Raw genomic sequence first — 11,344 nt, forward strand, 5'->3', positions numbered from 1 at the left:
AATCAGGAAACAGGTATGGTTACATGTCAGAACAAATCAGGAAACAGGTATGGTTACATGTCAGAACAAATCAGGAAACAGGTATGGTTACATGTCAGAACAAATCAGGAAACAGGTATGGTTACATGTCAGAACAAATCAGGAAACAGGTATGGTTACATGTCAGAACAAATCAGGAAACAGGTATGGTTACATGTCAGAACAAATCAGGAAACAGGTATGGTTACATGTCAGAACAAATCAGGAAACAGGTATGGTTACATGTCAGAACAAATCAGGAAACAGGTATGGTTACATGTCAGAACAAATCAGGAAACAGGTATGGTTACATGTCAGAACAAATCAGGAAACAGGTATGGTTACATGTCAGAACAAATCAGGAAACAGGTATGGTTACATGTCAGAACAAATCAGGAAACAGGTATGGTTACATGTCAGAACAAATCAGGAAACAGGTATGGTTACATGTCAGAACAAATCAGGAAACAGGTATGGTTACATGTCAGAACAAATCAGGAAACAGGTATGGTTACATGTCAGAACAAATCAGGAAACAGGTATGGTTACATGTCAGAACAAATCAGGAAACAGGTATGGTTACATGTCAGAACAAATCAGGAAACAGGTATGGTTACATGTCAGAACAAATCAGGAAACAGGTATGGTTACATGTCAGGACAAATCAGGAAACAGGTATGGTTACATGTCAGAACAAATCAGGAAACAGGTATGGTTACATGTCAGAACAAATCAGGAAACAGGTATGGTTACATGTCAGAACAAATCAGGAAACAGGTATGGTTACATGTCAGAACAAATCAGGAAACAGGTATGGTTACATGTCAGAACAAATCAGGAAACAGGTATGGTTACATGTCAGAACAAATCAGGAAACAGGTATGGTTACATGTCAGAACAAATCAGGAAACAGGTATGGTTACATGTCAGAACAAATCAGGAAACAGGTATGGTTACATGTCAGAACAAATCAGGAAACAGGTATGGTTACATGTCAGAACAAATCAGGAAACAGGTATGGTTACATGTCAGAACAAATCAGGAAACAGGTATGGTTACATGTCAGAACAAATCAGGAAACAGGTATGGTTACATGTCAGAACAAATCAGGAAACAGGTATGGTTACATGTCAGAACAAATCAGGAAACAGGTATGGTTACATGTCAGGACAAATCAGGAAACAGGTATGGTTACATGTCAGAACAAATCAGGAAACAGGTATGGTTACATGTCAGAACAAATCAGGAAACAGGTATGGTTACATGTCAGAACAAATCAGGAAACAGGTATGGTTACATGTCAGAACAAATCAGGAAACAGGTATGGTTACATGTCAGAACAAATCAGGAAACAGGTATGGTTACATGTCAGAACAAATCAGGAAACAGGTATGGTTACATGTCAGAACAAATCAGGAAACAGGTATGGTTACATGTCAGAACAAATCAGGAAACAGGTATGGTTACATGTCAGAACAAATCAGGAAACAGGTATGGTTACATGTCAGGTAAAAGGTTAAGGAATAGCATCAGTCATAGAGACCAAAGATAAGAAGTGCTTAAGGACCTGACAGTTCACAGTTAATACCATTTTTTTCTAAAATGGGAAGTTTTATTTTAGTCTTATTATTATTATTGTAGAAATGAAATAATTTATTCTCTGGCACTGCCAGTGTCGAGCTTCATTAAAGGGAAACAAAATTAATTGTAGTCCCTTAACAGTACCCACTGAGGAATTGTCTAGTTATATTCAGGTCTGCATAGCAGTACCGCCCTCTGACAGGCAACAAGAATCTTCTTCAGGATGTTATTATTAATAGTATAGCGCATCCTCAATAGGCTTACTGCGGTCCAATCTTCTTTAGGTGGTCAGCAAATTGAGGCAGATCTCCAACAGAAATCTTCTTTAGGTGGTCAGCAAACTGAGTCAGATCTCCAACAGAAATCTTCTTTAGGTGGTCAGCAAACTGAGTCAGATCTCCAACAGAAATATACTTTAGGTGGTCAGCAAACTGAGTCAGATCTCCAACAGAAATCTTCTTTAGGTGGTCAGCAGTCAGATCTCCAACAGAACCGACCTCTGACAGGCAACACGAATCTTCTTCAGGATGTTATTATTAATAGTATAGCGCATCCTCAATAGGCTTACTGCGGTCCAATCTTCTTTAGGTGGTCAGCAAACTGAGTCAGATCTCCAACAGAAATCTTCTTTAGGTGGTCAGCAAACTGAGTCAGATCTCCAACAGAAATCTTCTTTAGGTGGTCAGCAAACTGAGTCAGATCTCCAACAGAAATATACTTTAAGGATAGTCTTTTGGTTAATGATGAAATCACTGTCGCCAACCTTGAAGTCGACTAAAGAATGCTTGGACAACTGGACGAACACCGTGTCTTGTTTATTCTTATGTCTTTTGCGATCAATAGTTGCGTATTATATAAGAGTCAAAAAGCATGTTCATGTTATTTTCTTGTTGTTTTAATCTTACGTGTAAGATTAATTTTACTTATTCAACGATTGATAGCAAGCTAAAACTATAAGCTTCCAAAAATTGAAATATAATGCTAATGAATGATAACTGGATTGAAAGTCTACAATAAAATTTTCTCAAGTACATCCATTAAAATCAAATGTCGCGATTGTTGCATTTTAATAATTCCAAAAGATTTGTCATTTTTAGATGTCAGTGGTCATCAGAACACAATCTCACTGTTGTGTGTGTGACAAAAGATAAAACGATGTCAGTGGTCATCAGAACACAATCTCACTGTTGTGTGTGTGACAAAAGATAAAACGATGTCAGTGGTCATCAGAACACAATCTCACTGTTGTGTGTGTGACAAAAGATAAAACGATGTCAGTGGTCATCAGAACACAATCTCACTGTTGTGTGTGTGACAAAAGATAAAACGATGTCAGTGGTCATCAGAACACAATCTCACTGTTATGTGTGTGACAAAAGATAAAACGATGTCAGTGGTCATCAGAACACAATCTCACTGTTGTGTGTGTGACAAAAGATAAAACGATGTCAGTGGTCATCAGAACACAATCTCACTGTTGTGTGTGTGACAAAAGATAAAACGATGTCAGTGGTCATCAGAACACAATCTCACTGTTGTGTGTGTGACAAAAGATAAAACGATGTCAGTGGTCATCAGAACACAATCTCACTGTTGTGTGTGTGACAAAAGATAAAACGATGTCAGTGGTCATCAGAACACAATCTCACTGTTGTGTGTGTGACAAAAGATAAAACGATGTCAGTGGTCATCAGAACACAATCTCACTGTTGTGTGTGTGACAAAAGATAAAACGATGTCAGTGGTCATCAGAACACAATCTCACTGTTGTGTGTGTGACAAAAGATAAAACGATGTCAGTGGTCATCAGAACACAATCTCACTGTTGTGTGTGTGACAAAAGATAAAACGATGTCAGTGGTCATCAGAACACAATCTCACTGTTGTGTGTGTGACAAAAGATAAAACGATGTCAGTGGTCATCAGAACACAATCTCACTGTTGTGTGTGTGACAAAAGATAAAACGATGTCAGTGGTCATCAGAACACAATCTCACTGTTGTGTGTGTGACAAAAGATAAAACGATGTCAGTGGTCATCAGAACACAATCTCACTGTTGTGTGTGTGACAAAAGATAAAACGATGTCAGTGGTCATCAGAACACAATCTCACTGTTGTGTGTGTGACAAAAGATAAAACGATGTCAGTGGTCATCAGAACACAATCTCACTGTTGTGTGTGTGACAAAAGATAAAACGATGTCAGTGGTCATCAGAACACAATCTCACTGTTGTGTGTGTGACAAAAGATAAAACGATGTCAGTGGTCATCAGAACACAATCTCACTGTTGTGTGTGTGACAAAAGATAAAACGATGTCAGTGGTCATCAGAACACAATCTCACTGTTGTGTGTGTGACAAAAGATAAAACGATGTCAGTGGTCATCAGAACACAATCTCACTGTTGTGTGTGTGACAAAAGATAAAACGATGTCAGTGGTCATCAGAACACAATCTCACTGTTGTGTGTGTGACAAAAGATAAAACGATGTCAGTGGTCATCAGAACACAATCTCACTGTTGTGTGTGTGACAAAAGATAAAACGATGTCAGTGGTCATCAGAACACAATCTCACTGTTGTGTGTGTGACAAAAGATAAAACGATGTCAGTGGTCATCAGAACACAATCTCACTGTTGTGTGTGTGACAAAAGATAAAACGATGTCAGTGGTCATCAGAACACAATCTCACTGTTGTGTGTGTGACAAAAGATAAAACGATGTCAGTGGTCATCAGAACACAATCTCACTGTTGTGTGTGTGACAAAAGATAAAACGATGTCAGTGGTCATCAGAACACAATCTCACTGTTGTGTGTGTGACAAAAGATAAAACGATGTCAGTGGTCATCAGAACACAATCTCACTGTTGTGTGTGTGACAAAAGATAAAACGATGTCAGTGGTCATCAGAACACAATCTCACTGTTGTGTGTGTGACAAAAGATAAAACGATGTCAGTGGTCATCAGAACACAATCTCACTGTTGTGTGTGTGACAAAAGATAAAACGATGTCAGTGGTCATCAGAACACAATCTCACTGTTGTGTGTGTGACAAAAGATAAAACGATGTCAGTGGTCATCAGAACACAATCTCACTGTTGTGTGTGTGACAAAAGATAAAACGATGTCAGTGGTCATCAGAACACAATCTCACTGTTGTGTGTGTGACAAAAGATAAAACGATGTCAGTGGTCATCAGAACACAATCTCACTGTTGTGTGTGTGACAAAAGATAAAACGATGTCAGTGGTCATCAGAACACAATCTCACTGTTGTGTGTGTGACAAAAGATAAAACGATGTCAGTGGTCATCAGAACACAATCTCACTGTTGTGTGTGTGACAAAAGATAAAACGATGTCAGTGGTCATCAGAACACAATCTCACTGTTGTGTGTGTGACAAAAGATAAAACGATGTCAGTGGTCATCAGAACACAATCTCACTGTTGTGTGTGTGACAAAAGATAAAACGATGTCAGTGGTCATCAGAACACAATCTCACTGTTGTGTGTGTGACAAAAGATAAAACGATGTCAGTGGTCATCAGAACACAATCTCACTGTTGTGTGTGTGACAAAAGATAAAACGATGTCAGTGGTCATCAGAACACAATCTCACTGTTGTGTGTGTGACAAAAGATAAAACGATGTCAGTGGTCATCAGAACACAATCTCACTGTTGTGTGTGTGACAAAAGATAAAACGATGTCAGTGGTCATCAGAACACAATCTCACTGTTGTGTGTGTGACAAAAGATAAAACGATGTCAGTGGTCATCAGAACACAATCTCACTGTTGTGTGTGTGACAAAAGATAAAACGATGTCAGTGGTCATCAGAACACAATCTCACTGTTGTGTGTGTGACAAAAGATAAAACGATGTCAGTGGTCATCAGAACACAATCTCACTGTTGTGTGTGTGACAAAAGATAAAACGATGTCAGTGGTCATCAGAACACAATCTCACTGTTGTGTGTGTGACAAAAGATAAAACGATGTCAGTGGTCATCAGAACACAATCTCACTGTTGTGTGTGTGACAAAAGATAAAACGATGTCAGTGGTCATCAGAACACAATCTCACTGTTGTGTGTGTGACAAAAGATAAAACGATGTCAGTGGTCATCAGAACACAATCTCACTGTTGTGTGTGTGACAAAAGATAAAACGATGTCAGTGGTCATCAGAACACAATCTCACTGTTGTGTGTGTGACAAAAGATAAAACGATGTCAGTGGTCATCAGAACACAATCTCACTGTTGTGTGTGTGACAAAAGATAAAACGATGTCAGTGGTCATCAGAACACAATCTCACTGTTGTGTGTGTGACAAAAGATAAAACGATGTCAGTGGTCATCAGAACACAATCTCACTGTTGTGTGTGTGACAAAAGATAAAACGATGTCAGTGGTCATCAGAACACAATCTCACTGTTGTGTGTGTGACAAAAGATAAAACGATGTCAGTGGTCATCAGAACACAATCTCACTGTTGTGTGTGTGACAAAAGATAAAACGATGTCAGTGGTCATCAGAACACAATCTCACTGTTGTGTGTGTGACAAAAGATAAAACGATGTCAGTGGTCATCAGAACACAATCTCACTGTTGTGTGTGTGACAAAAGATAAAACGATGTCAGTGGTCATCAGAACACAATCTCACTGTTGTGTGTGTGACAAAAGATAAAACGATGTCAGTGGTCATCAGAACACAATCTCACTGTTGTGTGTGTGACAAAAGATAAAACGATGTCAGTGGTCATCAGAACACAATCTCACTGTTGTGTGTGTGACAAAAGATAAAACGATGTCAGTGGTCATCAGAACACAATCTCACTGTTGTGTGTGTGACAAAAGATAAAACGATGTCAGTGGTCATCAGAACACAATCTCACTGTTGTGTGTGTGACAAAAGATAAAACGATGTCAGTGGTCATCAGAACACAATCTCACTGTTGTGTGTGTGACAAAAGATAAAACGATGTCAGTGGTCATCAGAACACAATCTCACTGTTGTGTGTGTGACAAAAGATAAAACGATGTCAGTGGTCATCAGAACACAATCTCACTGTTGTGTGTGTGACAAAAGATAAAACGATGTCAGTGGTCATCAGAACACAATCTCACTGTTGTGTGTGTGACAAAAGATAAAACGATGTCAGTGGTCATCAGAACACAATCTCACTGTTGTGTGTGTGACAAAAGATAAAACGATGTCAGTGGTCATTAGAACACAATCTCACTGTTGTGTGTGTGACAAAAGATAAAACGATGTCAGTGGTCATCAGAACACAATCTCACTGTTGTGTGTGTGACAAAAGATAAAACGATGTCAGTGGTCATCAGAACACAATCTCACTGTTGTGTGTGTGACAAAAGATAAAACGATGTCAGTGGTCATCAGAACACAATCTCACTGTTGTGTGTGTGACAAAAGATAAAACGATGTCAGTGGTCATCAGAACACAATCTCACTGTTGTGTGTGTGACAAAAGATAAAACGATGTCAGTGGTCATCAGAACACAATCTCACTGTTGTGTGTGTGACAAAAGATAAAACGATGTCAGTGGTCATCAGAACACAATCTCACTGTTGTGTGTGTGACAAAAGATAAAACGATGTCAGTGGTCATCAGAACACAATCTCACTGTTGTGTGTGTGACAAAAGATAAAACGATGTCAGTGGTCATCAGAACACAATCTCACTGTTGTGTGTGTGACAAAAGATAAAACGATGTCAGTGGTCATCAGAACACAATCTCACTGTTGTGTGTGTGACAAAAGATAAAACGATGTCAGTGGTCATCAGAACACAATCTCACTGTTGTGTGTGTGACAAAAGATAAAACGATGTCAGTGGTCATCAGAACACAATCTCACTGTTGTGTGTGTGACAAAAGATAAAACGATGTCAGTGGTCATTAGAACACAATCTCACTGTTGTGTGTGTGACAAAAGATAAAACGATGTCAGTGGTCATCAGAACACAATCTCACTGTTGTGTGTGTGACAAAAGATAAAACGATGTCAGTGGTCATCAGAACACAATCTCACTGTTGTGTGTGTGACAAAAGATAAAACGAAGTACATCAGTTCCACATATACATTAGAGAAATGGCCTTACACTTTTGTACAAAGCCTATAGTCAATCACTTTGAAGACTTCGACACTTTTTGTCTCCTCTTAACATTCTTAAGTCAAGTTGAAATGTGGAACACTTCCTCACTGACGATGACAACACATGAATCAATTTTAAAAAATTTACTTAATTTTAATCAATAAATGGTAATTAATTATTTTTGTTTTTATATAGAAAAAGGGGAGATAACATGTGCAATATTGAGATATATGGAAGCGATTAAAGATTCTTTCCCTTTAATCAATATAAGTATGAAGTATGTGAAGGCCAGGGGCAGGATTTGTTTCTTCACAAAGACATTCCTGCCAGCAAGAAAAATGCGGTTAAAAAAAAAAAGGAAAAAACAAAGTTTCTGACCCGTAAAAATGAGGACATATATTTTTGGTCTCTGTTGTGGAAGCCCTGCATGCCTTCCTTACATCCTGCCCTGAATAAAAGACTTCCATTTGTTTACAAAGTATTTTATACATCTTGTATTACTGAACTCCATCTCTGTTTCTGTCAGTCTTGAGTCTTGTACTTCCACTTCCCAGTCTCGGATCAAATTGAAACTTTGCACTATTATTCAGTGTCAATGACAACTACTGAATCAATCAAAGAATTAGTTAATCATTTAGTGGCATTAATTTTATTTTATTTTAATTTAAATTATTAGAATAAGGAAATAAATCTTGCAGTAATAAGATAAAAGCAGTAATTGAGCCGTTCTTCCCTTATATAAGCTTATTTCGAACCGAAGTAAAAAACAACAACAATAGAACGAACACTTTTAAAAATGACTAAAAAATACACAAGCAGGTTATAGGTCAGTTGCAATGGCAGGCAAAGTTGCAGCTCAAAGTAGCATAGCAAATGATTCAGGAATGGCTTTCAGTACAATTAAATGGACGAAACATTTTTTCCCCCAAAGATAAAATGTTGAATTTCTAAGAACATCTTCTACAGCCGTGTTCGAAATTCCTGTTTAGTCTTCAGTCAGTTTCCACCCAGATTGAACCCATAAAGAGTTTGCAAGCTAACAGGAGAAATTGTAAAAATGCACTGACTAAATGCTACTAGTAAGTTCATTGACAAGAAACAAACCTCACTTGGACAAAATTACACGAAAAACTTGTTAAGAAGGCTATACAAAAAATAACTCTTTACCATATTGCTATCACATAATAGATACAAGAGACCGATCACAAAAAACAAAAAGATTACAATGATAGTTTGTATGGAAACACAAGCTCAGAATCAACCGCCGAAATGGTTCACTCAAGCAGGTAAAAGGTAGAGTATGTTTCAATATTTTCAGCATGAATACCATCGATAAAGCCCAATTGGGAATCGGCGCAAGGGGCAAACCAACGAGCAGGTTCCGACCGGAAACGCTTCACCCCAACACCAGAAACTATGAGCTATCAACCACCACAACCCTATCTTCGCCAGCACAAAAGGAATAGACTTGAGCGTAGCGGAAATGTTGCCGATATTATTGTCCTGTTAGGCCGACTTACGACAAGTATAGCTCAGGGTACGGAGACACATTAACCTTTTTATTATTCCATAGTTAATATTCAACTGACTAGTAAGAACATATAGTTCAATGCAAATATTTCCTAACTGAAGTTATTGAATGATTATCTACGTAGTGGCTTTTTAAAGGACCAATCTCTCACTCAAGGCCTCAATGACGAAGCTTCTCCGGGTGTTTTCCTTTAGTTATTGAGCTTGCGCTTTAGTCGCTCATGGTGTATAACATTTAACTGTGTAGGCTACTAAACAGTAGTTATTAATTGGTTTACATTTTATTCGACTTATAAAGTTATATACGCATACTAAATAAAATTCAAGCAAATTACAGTCACAAAATTCTATGAGCGTAGCCAGAATGGGGGGGGGGTGAGTTTATACCCCCCATCCATAGGTTTTTTAAGTTTAATACCCCTCCAGATGGTTTTAAGTTAAAAACAGATACTTTTGAGGTTTAACCCCCCTCTTCAATATTATTCTAAAGCAGGAGTGGGCAAATTACGCATGCTGACCACATGTGGCCCACCAGAGTGTTTTATACTGCCCACGGACACCTACAGAAATAAGATGTGCCCATAGATTATACATATTAAAATGCAAATATATAAAAAAAAATACATACTTTTTAATATCTATATAAATTAGTGAAACTTCTGATTCTTATCACTTATGATGAAGAGGCCGATGGTGCACGAGATTAGACTGAGAGTTGCTTGTACTAAATAAAAGAGCAGGTTACTCATTCAAACCATAAACTCGAAACGGAGTAAACGGGAAAGTTTCCGGGAAAGTTTGCGCCAAGCTGCATTGGATATCAAACATATTGTTGACCTAATTATCTTAGTGATCAAACTTATCAGAGCTAGCGGTCTTAACCACAGGTAGTTCCGAAAAGTACTTGAAGATGTGGAAACAAAACATCCAGATGTATTTTTCCTATACAGACTTAACAGAATTAAACTACACAAGAAGATCTTGGCTTATTTTTACAATGCGGCAATGCAAAATCTTCTAATCTATGCAATAACATGTTGGCAAAGCAGCGTGCCATCTAAGTTGTTGCGCCGCTTGGACAGCCTTATAAAGATGGCGTCTAAAGCACGCGTACAACTCTAAACAATATTTGGGGACAGCCTTATAAAGATGGCGTCTAAACCACGCGTACAACTCTACAATATTTGGGGACAGCCTTATAAAGATGGCGTCTAAAGCACGCGTACAACTCTACAATATTTGGGGACAGCCTTATAAAGATGGCGTCTAAAGCACGCGTACAACTCTACAATATTTGGGGACAGCCTTATAAAGATGGCGTCTAAACCACGCGTACAACTCTACAATATTTGGGGACAGCCTTATAAAGATGGCGTCTAAAGCACGCGTACAACTCTACAATATTTGGGGACAGCCTTATAAAGATGGCGTCTAAACCACGCTAAACCACGCGTACAACTCTACAATATTTGGGGACAGCCTTATAAAGATGGCGTCTAAACCACGCGTACAACTCTAAACAATATTTGGGGACAGCCTTATAAAGATGGCGTCTAAAGCACGCGTACAACTCTAAACAATATTTGGGGACAGCCTTATAAAGATGGCGTCTAAAGCACGCGTACAACTCTCAACAATATTTGGGGACAGCCTTATAAAGATGGCGTCTAAAGCACGCGTACAACTCTCAACAATATTTGGGGACAGCCTTATAAAGATGGCGTCTAAAGCACGCGTACAACTCTCAACAATATTTGGGGACAGCCTTATAAAGATGGCGTCTAAAGCACGCGTACAACTCTCAACAATATTTGGGGACAGCCTTATAAAGATGGCGTCTAAAGCACGCGTACAACTCTCAACAATATTTGGGGACAGCCTTATAAAGATGGCGTCTAAAGCACGCGTACAACTCTCAACAATATTTGGGGACAGCCTTATAAAGATGGCGTCTAAAGCACGCGTACAACTCTCAACAATATTTGGGGACAGCATTATAAAGATGGCGTCTAAAGCACGCGTACAACTCTCAACAATATTTGGGGACAGCCTTATAAAGATGGCGTCTAAAGCACGCGTACAACTCTCAACAAT

The sequence above is a fragment of the Biomphalaria glabrata genome, chromosome 5, assembly GCF_947242115.1.
Source record: "Biomphalaria glabrata chromosome 5, xgBioGlab47.1, whole genome shotgun sequence".
In the NCBI taxonomy this organism is placed as follows: domain Eukaryota; kingdom Metazoa; phylum Mollusca; class Gastropoda; family Planorbidae; genus Biomphalaria; species Biomphalaria glabrata.